The following is a 17,052-nucleotide window of genomic DNA, read 5'->3' on the forward strand; positions in this document are numbered from 1 at the left end:
TTAACTCACATTCCCTTATCACACATTACTATGTACCTGCTGTTCTATTACTGCCTGTTAATAATGTAACTCACATTCCCTTATCACACATTACTATGTACCTGCTGTTCCATCAGTGCCTGTTAATAATGTAACTCACATTCCCTTATCACACATTACTATGTACCTGCTGTTCTATTACTGCCTGTTAATAATGTAACTCACATTCCCTTATCACACATTACTATGTACCTGCTGTTCCACTAGTGCCTGTTAATAATGTAACTCACATTCCCTTATCACACATTACTATGTACCTGCTGTTCTATTACTGCCTGTTAATAATGTAACTCACATTCCCTTATCACACATTACTATGTACCTGCTGTTCTATTACTGCCTGTTAATAATGTAACTCACATTCCCTTATCACACATTACTATGTACCTGCTGTTCCATTACTGCCTGTTAATAATGTAACTCACATTCCCTTATCACACATTACTATGTACCTGCTGTTCCATCAGTGCCTGTTAATAATGTAACTCACATTCCCTTATCACACATTACTATGTACCTGCTGTTCCATCAGTGCCTGTTAATAATGTAACTCACATTCCCTTATCACACATTACTATGTACCTGCTGTTCCATTACTGCCTGTTAATAATGTAACTCACATTCCCTTATCACACATTACTATGTACCTGCTGTTCCACTAGTGCCTGTTAATAATGTAACTCACATTCCCTTATCACACATTACTATGTACCTGCTGTTCCATTACTGCCTGTTAATAATGTAACTCACATTCCCTTATCACACATTACTATGTACCTGCTGTTCCACTAGTGCCTGTTAATAATGTAACTCACATTCCCTTATCACACATTACTATGTACCTGCTGTTCCACTAGTGCCTGTTAATAATGTAACTCACATTCCCTTATCACACATTACTATGTACCTGCTGTTCTATTACTGCCTGTTAATAATGTAACTCACATTCCCTTATCACACATTACTATGTACCTGCTGTTCCATCAGTGCCTGTTAATAATGTAACTCACATTCCCTTATCACACATTACTATGTACCTGCTGTTCCATCAGTGCCTGTTAATAATGTAACTCACATTCCCTTATCACACATTACTATGTACCTGCTGTTCCATTACTGCCTGTTAATAATGTAACTCACATTCCCTTATCACACATTACTATGTACCTGCTGTTCCATTACTGCCTGTTAATAATGTAACTCACATTCCCTTATCACACATTACTATGTACCTGCTGTTCCACTAGTGCCTGTTAATAATGTAACTCACATTCCCTTATCACACATTACTATGTACCTGCTGTTCTATTACTGCCTGTTAATAATGTAACTCACATTCCCTTATCACACATTACTATGTACCTGCTGTTCCATTACTGCCTGTTAATAATGTAACTCACATTCCCTTATCACACATTACTATGTACCTGCTGTTCCATCAGTGCCTGTTAATAATGTAACTCACATTCCCTTATCACACATTACTATGTACCTGCTGTTCCATTACTGCCTGTTAATAATGTAACTCACATTCCCTTATCACACATTACTATGTACCTGCTGTTCCACTAGTGCCTGTTAATAATGTAACTCACATTCCCTTATCACACATTACTATGTACCTGCTGTTCCATTACTGCCTGTTAATAATGTAACTCACATTCCCTTATCACACATTACTATGTACCTGCTGTTCCATTACTGCCTGTTAATAATGTAACTCACATTCCCTTATCACACATTACTATGTACCTGCTGTTCCACTAGTGCCTGTTAATAATGTAACTCACATTCCCTTATCACACATTACTATGTACCTGCTGTTCTATTACTGACTGTTAATAATGTAACTCACATTCCCTTATCACACATTACTATGTACCTGCTGTTCCATTACTGCCTGTTAATAATGTAACTCACATTCCCTTATCACACATTACTATGTACCTGCTGTTCCACTAGTGCCTGTTAATAATGTAACTCACATTCCCTTATCACACATTACTATGTACCTGCTGTTCCACTAGTGCCTGTTAATAATGTAACTCACATTCCCTTATCACACATTACTATGTACCTGCTGTTCTATTACTGACTGTTAATAATGTAACTCACATTCCCTTATCACACATTACTATGTACCTGCTGTTCCATTACTGCCTGTTAATAATGTAACTCACATTCCCTTATCACACATTACTATGTACCTGCTGTTCCACTAGTGCCTGTTAATAATGTAACTCACATTCCCTTATCACACATTACTATGTACCTGCTGTTCCATTACTGCCTGTTAATAATGTAACTCACATTCCCTTATCACACATTACTATGTACCTGCTGTTCTATTACTGCCTGTTAATAATGTAACTCACATTCCCTTATCACACATTACTATGTACCTGCTGTTCCATCAGTGCCTGTTAATAATGTAACTCACATTCCCTTATCACACATTACTATGTACCTGCTGTTCCATCAGTGCCTGTTAATAATGTAACTCACATTCCCTTATCACACATTACTATGTACCTGCTGTTCCATTACTGACTGTTAATAATGTAACTCACATTCCCTTATCACACATTACTATGTACCTGCTGTTCCACTAGTGCCTGTTAATAATGTAACTCACATTCCCTTATCACACATTACTATGTACCTGCTGTTCCATTACTGCCTGTTAATAATGTAACTCACATTCCCTTATCACACATTACTATGTACCTGCTGTTCCACTAGTGCCTGTTAATAATGTAACTCACATTCCCTTATCACACATTACTATGTACCTGCTGTTCCATCAGTGCCTGTTAATAATGTAACTCACATTCCCTTATCACACATTACTATGTACCTGCTGTTCTATTACTGCCTGTTAATAATGTAACTCACATTCCCTTATCACACATTACTATGTACCTGCTGTTCCATCAGTGCCTGTTAATAATGTAACTCACATTCCCTTATCACACATTACTATGTACCTGCTGTTCCATTACTGCCTGTTAATAATGTAACTCACATTCCCTTATCACACATTACTATGTACCTGCTGTTCCATTACTGCCTGTTAATAATGTAACTCACATTCCCTTATCACACATTACTATGTACCTGCTGTTCCACTAGTGCCTGTTAATAATGTAACTCACATTCCCTTATCACACATTACTATGTACCTGCTGTTCCATCAGTGCCTGTTAATAATGTAACTCACATTCCCTTATCACACATTACTATGTACCTGCTGTTCTATTACTGCCTGTTAATAATGTAACTCACATTCCCTTATCACACATTACTATGTACCTGCTGTTCTATTACTGCCTGTTAATAATGTAACTCACATTCCCTTATCACACATTACTATGTACCTGCTGTTCCATTACTGCCTGTTAATAATGTAACTCACATTCCCTTATCACACATTACTATGTACCTGCTGTTCCATCAGTGCCTGTTAATAATGTAACTCACATTCCCTTATCACACATTACTATGTACCTGCTGTTCTATTACTGACTGTTAATAATGTAACTCACATTACTTATCACACATTACTATGTACCTGCTGTTCCATCAGTGCCTGTTAATAATGTAACTCACATTCCCTTATCACACATTACTATGTACCTGCTGTTCCACTAGTGCCTGTTAATAATGTAACTCACATTCCCTTATCACACATTACTATGTACCTGCTGTTCCATTACTGCCTGTTAATAATGTAACTCACATTCCCTTATCACACATTACTATGTACCTGCTGTTCCACTAGTGCCTGTTAATAATGTAACTCACATTCCCTTATCACACATTACTATGTACCTGCTGTTCTATTACTGCCTGTTAATAATGTAACTCACATTCCCTTATCACACATTACTATGTACCTGCTGTTCCATCAGTGCCTGTTAATAATGTAACTCACATTCCCTTATCACACATTACTATGTACCTGCTGTTCCATTACTGCCTGTTAATAATGTAACTCACATTCCCTTATCACACATTACTATGTACCTGCTGTTCCATCAGTGCCTGTTAATAATGTAACTCACATTCCCTTATCACACATTACTATGTACCTGCTGTTCCATTACTGACTGTTAATAATGTAACTCACATTCCCTTATCACACATTACTATGTACCTGCTGTTCTATTACTGCCTGTTAATAATGTAACTCACATTCCCTTATCACACATTACTATGTACCTGCTGTTCCACTAGTGCCTGTTAATAATGTAACTCACATTCCCTTATCACACATTACTATGTACCTGCTGTTCCATCAGTGCCTGTTAATAATGTAACTCACATTCCCTTATCACACATTACTATGTACCTGCTGTTCCATTACTGCCTGTTAATAATGTAACTCACATTCCCTTATCACACATTACTATGTACCTGCTGTTCCACTAGTGCCTGTTAATAATGTAACTCACATTCCCTTATCACACATTACTATGTACCTGCTGTTCCATTACTGCCTGTTAATAATGTAACTCACATTCCCTTATCACACATTACTATGTACCTGCTGTTCCACTAGTGCCTGTTAATAATGTAACTCACATTCCCTTATCACACATTACTATGTACCTGCTGTTCTATTACTGCCTGTTAATAATGTAACTCACATTCCCTTATCACACATTACTATGTACCTGCTGTTCCATTACTGCCTGTTAATAATGTAACTCACATTCCCTTATCACACATTACTATGTACCTGCTGTTCCATTACTGCCTGTTAATAATGTAACTCACATTCCCTTATCACACATTACTATGTACCTGCTGTTCCATTACTGCCTGTTAATAATGTAACTCACATTCCCTTATCACACATTACTATGTACCTGCTGTTCCATCAGTGCCTGTTAATAATGTAACTCACATTCCCTTATCACACATTACTATGTACCTGCTGTTCCACTAGTGCCTGTTAATAATGTAACTCACATTCCCTTATCACACATTACTATGTACCTGCTGTTCCATTACTGCCTGTTAATAATGTAACTCACATTCCCTTATCACACATTACTATGTACCTGCTGTTCCATTACTGCCTGTTAATAATGTAACTCACATTCCCTTATCACACATTACTATGTACCTGCTGTTCCATCAGTGCCTGTTAATAATGTAACTCACATTCCCTTATCACACATTACTATGTACCTGCTGTTCCATCAGTGCCTGTTAATAATGTAACTCACATTCCCTTATCACACATTACTATGTACCTGCTGTTCTATTACTGCCTGTTAATAATGTAACTCACATTCCCTTATCACACATTACTATGTACCTGCTGTTCCACTAGTGCCTGTTAATAATGTAACTCACATTCCCTTATCACACATTACTATGTACCTGCTGTTCCATTACTGCCTGTTAATAATGTAACTCACATTCCCTTATCACACATTACTATGTACCTGCTGTTCCACTAGTGCCTGTTAATAATGTAACTCACATTCCCTTATCACACATTACTATGTACCTGCTGTTCCATTACTGCCTGTTAATAATGTAACTCACATTCCCTTATCACACATTACTATGTACCTGCTGTTCCACTAGTGCCTGTTAATAATGTAACTCACATTCCCTTATCACACATTACTATGTACCTGCTGTTCTATTACTGCCTGTTAATAATGTAACTCACATTCCCTTATCACACATTACTATGTACCTGCTGTTCCATCAGTGCCTGTTAATAATGTAACTCACATTCCCTTATCACACATTACTATGTACCTGCTGTTCCATTACTGCCTGTTAATAATGTAACTCACATTCCCTTATCACACATTACTATGTACCTGCTGTTCCATTACTGACTGTTAATAATGTAACTCACATTCCCTTATCACACATTACTATGTACCTGCTGTTCCACTAGTGCCTGTTAATAATGTAACTCACATTCCCTTATCACACATTACTATGTACCTGCTGTTCCATTACTGCCTGTTAATAATGTAACTCACATTCCCTTATCACACATTACTATGTACCTGCTGTTCCATTACTGCCTGTTAATAATGTAACTCACATTCCCTTATCACACATTACTATGTACCTGCTGTTCCATCAGTGCCTGTTAATAATGTAACTCACATTCCCTTATCACACATTACTATGTACCTGCTGTTCCATTACTGCCTGTTAATAATGTAACTCACATTCCCTTATCACACATTACTATGTACCTGCTGTTCCATCAGTGCCTGTTAATAATGTAACTCACATTCCCTTATCACACATTACTATGTACCTGCTGTTCCATTACTGCCTGTTAATAATGTAACTCACATTCCCTTATCACACATTACTATGTACCTGCTGTTCCACTAGTGCCTGTTAATAATGTAACTCACATTCCCTTATCACACATTACTATGTACCTGCTGTTCTATTACTGCCTGTTAATAATGTAACTCACATTCCCTTATCACACATTACTATGTACCTGCTGTTCCATTACTGCCTGTTAATAATGTAACTCACATTCCCTTATCACACATTACTATGTACCTGCTGTTCCACTAGTGCCTGTTAATAATGTAACTCACATTCCCTTATCACACATTACTATGTACCTGCTGTTCCATCAGTGCCTGTTAATAATGTAACTCACATTCCCTTATCACACATTACTATGTACCTGCTGTTCCATCAGTGCCTGTTAATAATGTAACTCACATTCCCTTATCACACATTACTATGTACCTGCTGTTCCATCAGTGCCTGTTAATAATGTAACTCACATTCCCTTATCACACATTACTATGTACCTGCTGTTCCATCAGTGCCTGTTAATAATGTAACTCACATTCCCTTATCACACATTACTATGTACCTGCTGTTCCATTACTGCCTGTTAATAATGTAACTCACATTCCCTTATCACACATTACTATGTACCTGCTGTTCCACTAGTGCCTGTTAATAATGTAACTCACATTCCCTTATCACACATTACTATGTACCTGCTGTTCCATTACTGCCTGTTAATAATGTAACTCACATTCCCTTATCACACATTACTATGTACCTGCTGTTCTATTACTGCCTGTTAATAATGTAACTCACATTCCCTTATCACACATTACTATGTACCTGCTGTTCCATCAGTGCCTGTTAATAATGTAACTCACATTCCCTTATCACACATTACTATGTACCTGCTGTTCCATTACTGCCTGTTAATAATGTAACTCACATTCCCTTATCACACATTACTATGTACCTGCTGTTCCATTACTGCCTGTTAATAATGTAACTCACATTCCCTTATCACACATTACTATGTACCTGCTGTTCCACTAGTGCCTGTTAATAATGTAACTCACATTCCCTTATCACACATTACTATGTACCTGCTGTTCCATCAGTGCCTGTTAATAATGTAACTCACATTCCCTTATCACACATTACTATGTACCTGCTGTTCCATTACTGCCTGTTAATAATGTAACTCACATTCCCTTATCACACATTACTATGTACCTGCTGTTCCATTACTGCCTGTTAATAATGTAACTCACATTCCCTTATCACACATTACTATGTACCTGCTGTTCCACTAGTGCCTGTTAATAATGTAACTCACATTCCCTTATCACACATTACTATGTACCTGCTGTTCTATTACTGCCTGTTAATAATGTAACTCACATTCCCTTATCACACATTACTATGTACCTGCTGTTCCATTACTGCCTGTTAATAATGTAACTCACATTCCCTTATCACACATTACTATGTACCTGCTGTTCCATTACTGCCTGTTAATAATGTAACTCACATTCCCTTATCACACATTACTATGTACCTGCTGTTCCATTACTGCCTGTTAATAATGTAACTCACATTCCCTTATCACACATTACTATGTACCTGCTGTTCCACTAGTGCCTGTTAATAATGTAACTCACATTCCCTTATCACACATTACTATGTACCTGCTGTTCCATTACTGCCTGTTAATAATGTAACTCACATTCCCTTATCACACATTACTATGTACCTGCTGTTCCATTACTGCCTGTTAATAATGTAACTCACATTCCCTTATCACACATTACTATGTACCTGCTGTTCTATTACTGCCTGTTAATAATGTAACTCACATTCCCTTATCACACATTACTATGTACCTGCTGTTCCATCAGTGCCTGTTAATAATGTAACTCACATTCCCTTATCACACATTACTATGTACCTGCTGTTCCATTACTGCCTGTTAATAATGTAACTCACATTCCCTTATCACACATTACTATGTACCTGCTGTTCCATTACTGCCTGTTAATAATGTAACTCACATTCCCTTATCACACATTACTATGTACCTGCTGTTCCACTAGTGCCTGTTAATAATGTAACTCACATTCCCTTATCACACATTACTATGTACCTGCTGTTCCATTACTGCCTGTTAATAATGTAACTCACATTCCCTTATCACACATTACTATGTACCTGCTGTTCCATTACTGCCTGTTAATAATGTAACTCACATTCCCTTATCACACATTACTATGTACCTGCTGTTCCATTACTGCCTGTTAATAATGTAACTCACATTCCCTTATCACACATTACTATGTACCTGCTGTTCCATTACTGCCTGTTAATAATGTAACTCACATTCCCTTATCACACATTACTATGTACCTGCTGTTCCATTACTGACTGTTAATAATGTAACTCACATTCCCTTATCACACATTACTATGTACCTGCTGTTCCACTAGTGCCTGTTAATAATGTAACTCACATTCCCTTATCACACATTACTATGTACCTGCTGTTCCATCAGTGCCTGTTAATAATGTAACTCACATTCCCTTATCACACATTACTATGTACCTGCTGTTCCATTACTGCCTGTTAATAATGTAACTCACATTCCCTTATCACACATTACTATGTACCTGCTGTTCCATTACTGCCTGTTAATAATGTAACTCACATTCCCTTATCACACATTACTATGTACCTGCTGTTCCATTACTGACTGTTAATAATGTAACTCACATTCCCTTATCACACATTACTATGTACCTGCTGTTCCACTAGTGCCTGTTAATAATGTAACTCACATTCCCTTATCACACATTACTATGTACCTGCTGTTCCATCAGTGCCTGTTAATAATGTAACTCACATTCCCTTATCACACATTACTATGTACCTGCTGTTCCATTACTGCCTGTTAATAATGTAACTCACATTCCCTTATCACACATTACTATGTACCTGCTGTTCCACTAGTGCCTGTTAATAATGTAACTCACATTCCCTTATCACACATTACTATGTACCTGCTGTTCCATTACTGCCTGTTAATAATGTAACTCACATTCCCTTATCACACATTACTATGTACCTGCTGTTCCATCAGTGCCTGTTAATAATGTAACTCACATTCCCTTATCACACATTACTATGTACCTGCTGTTCCACTAGTGCCTGTTAATAATGTAACTCACATTCCCTTATCACACATTACTATGTACCTGCTGTTCCATCAGTGCCTGTTAATAATGTAACTCACATTCCCTTATCACACATTACTATGTACCTGCTGTTCCATCAGTGCCTGTTAATAATGTAACTCACATTCCCTTATCACACATTACTATGTACCTGCTGTTCCACTAGTGCCTGTTAATAATGTAACTCACATTCCCTTATCACACATTACTATGTACCTGCTGTTCCATTACTGACTGTTAATAATGTAACTCACATTCCCTTATCACACATTACTATGTACCTGCTGTTCCATCAGTGCCTGTTAATAATGTAACTCACATTCCCTTATCACACATTACTATGTACCTGCTGTTCCATCAGTGCCTGTTAATAATGTAACTCACATTCCCTTATCACACATTACTATGTACCTGCTGTTCCATCAGTGCCTGTTAATAATGTAACTCACATTCCCTTATCACACATTACTATGTACCTGCTGTTCCACTAGTGCCTGTTAATAATGTAACTCACATTCCCTTATCACACATTACTATGTACCTGCTGTTCCATTACTGCCTGTTAATAATGTAACTCACATTCCCTTATCACACATTACTATGTACCTGCTGTTCCACTAGTGCCTGTTAATAATGTAACTCACATTCCCTTATCACACATTACTATGTACCTGCTGTTCCACTAGTGCCTGTTAATAATGTAACTCACATTCCCTTATCACACATTACTATGTACCTGCTGTTCCATTACTGCCTGTTAATAATGTAACTCACATTCCCTTATCACACATTACTATGTACCTGCTGTTCCACTAGTGCCTGTTAATAATGTAACTCACATTCCCTTATCACACATTACTATGTACCTGCTGTTCTATTACTGCCTGTTAATAATGTAACTCACATTCCCTTATCACACATTACTATGTACCTGCTGTTCCACTAGTGCCTGTTAATAATGTAACTCACATTCCCTTATCACACATTACTATGTACCTGCTGTTCCATTACTGCCTGTTAATAATGTAACTCACATTCCCTTATCACACATTACTATGTACCTGCTGTTCCATCAGTGCCTGTTAATAATGTAACTCACATTCCCTTATCACACATTACTATGTACCTGCTGTTCTATTACTGCCTGTTAATAATGTAACTCACATTCCCTTATCACACATTACTATGTACCTGCTGTTCCATCAGTGCCTGTTAATAATGTAACTCACATTCCCTTATCACACATTACTATGTACCTGCTGTTCTATTACTGACTGTTAATAATGTAACTCACATTCCCTTATCACACATTACTATGTACCTGCTGTTCCATTACTGACTGTTAATAATGTAACTCACATTCCCTTATCACACATTACTATGTACCTGCTGTTCCACTAGTGCCTGTTAATAATGTAACTCACATTCCCTTATCACACATTACTATGTACCTGCTGTTCCACTAGTGCCTGTTAATAATGTAACTCACATTCCCTTATCACACATTACTATGTACCTGCTGTTCCATTACTGCCTGTTAATAATGTAACTCACATTCCCTTATCACACATTACTATGTACCTGCTGTTCCACTAGTGCCTGTTAATAATGTAACTCACATTCCCTTATCACACATTACTATGTACCTGCTGTTCCATTACTGACTGTTAATAATGTAACTCACATTCCCTTATCACACATTACTATGTACCTGCTGTTCCATTACTGACTGTTAATAATGTAACTCACATTCCCTTATCACACATTACTATGTACCTGCTGTTCCACTAGTGCCTGTTAATAATGTAACTCACATTCCCTTATCACACATTACTATGTACCTGCTGTTCCATTACTGCCTGTTAATAATGTAACTCACATTCCCTTATCACACATTACTATGTACCTGCTGTTCCATCAGTGCCTGTTAATAATGTAACTCACATTCCCTTATCACACATTACTATGTACCTGTTGTTCCACTAGTGCCTGTTAATAATGTAACTCACATTCCCTTATCACACATTACTATGTACCTGCTGTTCCATTACTGCCTGTTAATAATGTAACTCACATTCCCTTATCACACATTACTATGTACCTGCTGTTCCATTACTGCCTGTTAATAATGTAACTCACATTCCCTTATCACACATTACTATGTACCTGCTGTTCCATTACTGCCTGTTAATAATGTAACTCACATTCCCTTATCACACATTACTATGTACCTGCTGTTCCACTAGTGCCTGTTAATAATGTAACTCACATTCCCTTATCACACATTACTATGTACCTGCTGTTCCACTAGTGCCTGTTAATAATGTAACTCACATTCCCTTATCACACATTACTATGTACCTGCTGTTCCACTAGTGCCTGTTAATAATGTAACTCACATTCCCTTATCACACATTACTATGTACCTGCTGTTCTATTACTGCCTGTTAATAATGTAACTCACATTCCCTTATCACACATTACTATGTACCTGCTGTTCTATTACTGACTGTTAATAATGTAACTCACATTCCCTTATCACACATTACTATGTACCTGCTGTTCCATTACTGCCTGTTAATAATGTAACTCACATTCCCTTATCACACATTACTATGTACCTGCTGTTCCATTACTGCCTGTTAATAATGTAACTCACATTCCCTTATCACACATTACTATGTACCTGCTGTTCCATTACTGCCTGTTAATAATGTAACTCACATTCCCTTATCACACATTACTATGTACCTGCTGTTCCACTAGTGCCTGTTAATAATGTAACTCACATTCCCTTATCACACATTACTATGTACCTGCTGTTCCATTACTGCCTGTTAATAATGTAACTCACATTCCCTTATCACACATTACTATGTACCTGCTGTTCCATTACTGCCTGTTAATAATGTAACTCACATTCCCTTATCACACATTACTATGTACCTGCTGTTCCATCAGTGCCTGTTAATAATGTAACTCACATTCCCTTATCACACATTACTATGTACCTGCTGTTCCATCAGTGCCTGTTAATAATGTAACTCACATTCCCTTATCACACATTACTATGTACCTGCTGTTCCATTACTGCCTGTTAATAATGTAACTCACATTCCCTTATCACACATTACTATGTACCTGCTGTTCCACTAGTGCCTGTTAATAATGTAACTCACATTCCCTTATCACACATTACTATGTACCTGCTGTTCCACTAGTGCCTGTTAATAATGTAACTCACATTCCCTTATCACACATTACTATGTACCTGCTGTTCCATCAGTGCCTGTTAATAATGTAACTCACATTCCCTTATCACACATTACTATGTACCTGCTGTTCCATCAGTGCCTGTTAATAATGTAACTCACATTCCCTTATCACACATTACTATGTACCTGCTGTTCCACTAGTGCCTGTTAATAATGTAACTCACATTCCCTTATCACACATTACTATGTACCTGCTGTTCCATCAGTGCCTGTTAATAATGTAACTCACATTCCCTTATCACACATTACTATGTACCTGCTGTTCTATTACTGCCTGTTAATAATGTAACTCACATTCCCTTATCACACATTACTATGTACCTGCTGTTCTATTACTGACTGTTAATAATGTAACTCACATTCCCTTATCACACATTACTATGTACCTGCTGTTCCATTACTGACTGTTAATAATGTAACTCACATTCCCTTATCACACATTACTATGTACCTGCTGTTCCACTAGTGCCTGTTAATAATGTAACTCACATTCCCTTATCACACATTACTATGTACCTGCTGTTCTATTACTGACTGTTAATAATGTAACTCACATTCCCTTATCACACATTACTATGTACCTGCTGTTCCACTAGTGCCTGTTAATAATGTAACTCACATTCCCTTATCACACATTACTATGTACCTGCTGTTCCACTAGTGCCTGTTAATAATGTAACTCACATTCCCTTATCACACATTACTATGTACCTGCTGTTCCACTAGTGCCTGTTAATAATGTAACTCACATTCCCTTATCACACATTACTATGTACCTGCTGTTCTATTACTGCCTGTTAATAATGTAACTCACATTCCCTTATCACACATTACTATGTACCTGCTGTTCCACTAGTGCCTGTTAATAATGTAACTCACATTCCCTTATCACACATTACTATGTACCTGCTGTTCCACTAGTGCCTGTTAATAATGTAACTCACATTCCCTTATCACACATTACTATGTACCTGCTGTTCCACTAGTGCCTGTTAATAATGTAACTCACATTCCCTTATCACACATTACTATGTACCTGCTGTTCCACTAGTGCCTGTTAATAATGTAACTCACATTCCCTTATCACACATTACTATGTACCTGCTGTTCCACTAGTGCCTGTTAATAATGTAACTCACATTCCCTTATCACACATTACTATGTACCTGCTGTTCCACTAGTGCCTGTTAATAATGTAACTCACATTCCCTTATCACACATTACTATGTACCTGCTGTTCTATTACTGCCTGTTAATAATGTAACTCACATTCCCTTATCACACATTACTATGTACCTGCTGTTCCATTACTGCCTGTTAATAATGTAACTCACATTCCCTTATCACACATTACTATGTACCTGCTGTTCCACTAGTGCCTGTTAATAATGTAACTCACATTCCCTTATCACACATTACTATGTACCTGCTGTTCCACTAGTGCCTGTTAATAATGTAACTCACATTCCCTTATCACACATTACTATGTACCTGCTGTTCCACTAGTGCCTGTTAATAATGTAACTCACATTCCCTTATCACACATTACTATGTACCTGCTGTTCCACTAGTGCCTGTTAATAATGTAACTCACATTCCCTTATCACACATTACTATGTACCTGCTGTTCCACTAGTGCCTGTTAATAATGTAACTCACATTACTTATCACACATTACTATGTACCTGCTGTTCCACTAGTGCCTGTTAATAATGTAACTCACATTCCCTTATCACACATTACTATGTACCTGCTGTTTATTTTGTGCCTGTTAATAATGTAACTGGCATTCCCTTATCACACATTACTATGTACCTGCTGTTCCATCAGTGCCTGTTAATAATGTAACTCACATTCCCTTATCACACATTACTATGTACCTGCTGTTCCATTACTGCCTGTTAATAATGTAACTCACATTCCCTTATCACACATTACTATGTACCTGCTGTTCCATTAGTGCTTGTTACTAATGTAACTCACATTCCCTTATCACACATTACTATGTACCTGCTGTTCTATTACTGACTGTTAATAATGTAACTCACATTCCCTTATCACACATTACTATGTACCTGCTGTTCCATTAGTGCTTGTTACTAATGTAACTCACATTCCCTTATCACACATTACTATGTACATGCTGTTCTATTACTGACTGTTAATAATGTAACTCACATTCCCTTATCACACATTACTATGCACCTGTTGTTCCACTAGTGCCTGTTAATAATGTAACTCAGATTCCCTTATCACACATTACTATGTACCTGCTGTTCCACTAGTGCCTGTTAATAATGTAACTCACACTCCCTTATCACACATTACTATGTACCTGCTGTTCCTTTACTGACTGTTAATAATGTAACTCACATTCCCTTATCACACATTACTATGTACCTGCTGTTCCATTAGTGCCTGTTAATAATGTAACTGGCATTCCCTTATCACCTGTTACTAATATAATTGATGTCCTGTTACTCATCCACCCCCTTTTTCCCATTTTCTACATGTGGTTGGGGTATCATGTTAACTATCGCCATCTAACAGTTCAATGCCACGTTCTTGCCTTCTTCAACATTCATGCCTTCCTATCACAGATCTTTGCTGGATGCCCTCATTTCCTCTTAACTTCTTCCTGTCTGTCCTAAATCTTCCTCACTAGATCATCTTCTGCTTTTCTGCACATGTGCCCAAACCACCATATTTTGTTCTCTTTGATATTTTCTGCTATTGGAGCTACTTTGGCTTCTGCTCTGATGTCCTGATTATTTCATCTCTTTCACAGTTTGTATCATACCACTCTTCTCAGGCAGCTCATTTCTCTCACTTCTAGCTTCCTCATTTGCTCTATCTTTACTGCCCAGGTTTCTGCACCATACAATAGTACGTGTCACACTGGTGTTTTGTCCAGCTTATATTTCAACTTCTTTAGCATTCTGTCATGCACTACACCTGACAATCTATGCCATTTGGCTGCATCCCCTCTAATTCTAGCTTTGACCTCCTCATTCAGATGTCCTTTCTCCTCACCCAACTCTCCCAGATACTTGAAGCTGTTAACCTGTGTGCCACTGCCACCCCAGCTATATGGAATTTGTAAATAGTCATATGTCATTTTTGAATATTAATATGATTTATATGCTTGTCTTAGAAATGTAAGACAACTGTATGCTATGTGTATATTAAATTACTGGTGCAGAAGTGTCTGTTGAACAGGGTTTGTACAGTACTGAGCTTTAATGATGTGTCCACAGTGTACTCTATTGGAGAACAGAAATGTTAATAAACTATATACTTGTACAAATGTATGTTTTAATAGTAGAAGCTGGAACATATAGAGTTAACTTGCAAAACTTTAAGAAAATAAGTTGAAATTAAAGTGTTTTATGATTGTATTATCTCTCAGTTTCAGTTCAACAGCAGACACAATGTCTAGAGCTAGAAATTTTTGTATTGTCTTGAAACAGAAATAATTACTAGGTTTCAAATGTAAAAGCGTTTTATTGTTTTACAATTTCCAAGTTCTGCAAACTTCTGAGAGACATGCAGTTTTCACACAGAGATGTTAAAATTCTGATAGTATCTGTTTAGCCTGGGAACTGAAGTCAGGTGACAAAGAGTGAAGTCATCCAAGCTAACCCAGCAGTAATGTTTATTATTAATGTAAGAACTCTCTCAGAGAGAGACTGGGCATTTTGTATCTTGTCTGGGACCTACAAACATCCACTCAGCATTTCTGCCTGCATGTGGTCTCTAAGTAAGACTTAGGGTATAATATCTCTTAGATATAGGTAGGAATATAGTAAAGATTAGTTTAGATGTTTTCTGTATTTATTTGAGATTATTCTGCAATGCTGTTTTAAAATATTTCCTGTGATTTTGAACTCTGAAGTAACTGTGTTTCTTACAGATTATTGTTTTGTTCATTATTTATTATAAAATATATTTAAACCTATCTTTGTGGTTGATATTTGTGAGACATATTTAAGCTCTTAGAGTACTTGCATGTGCATTTGGTGACACTATAAAGGCCACTCCTAAATAGCCTTGCAAGTCTTGGTCAGCATTACCATTTGGATAATAGTAACATTACGCAGTAGGATTGGACACCTTTTGTAAGGGTCTTATAGCTGGTGGTAGCAGGAACTACCTTATCATCTGGGCAAAAGTGGGCTTAGCTAGTAAACCTGTGCCAGCCTTACCCA

Source organism: Protopterus annectens, chromosome 6.part0 (genome assembly GCF_019279795.1).
Source record: "Protopterus annectens isolate FY-2018-M chromosome 6.part0, PAN1.0, whole genome shotgun sequence".
Taxonomy (NCBI): domain Eukaryota; kingdom Metazoa; phylum Chordata; order Ceratodontiformes; family Protopteridae; genus Protopterus; species Protopterus annectens.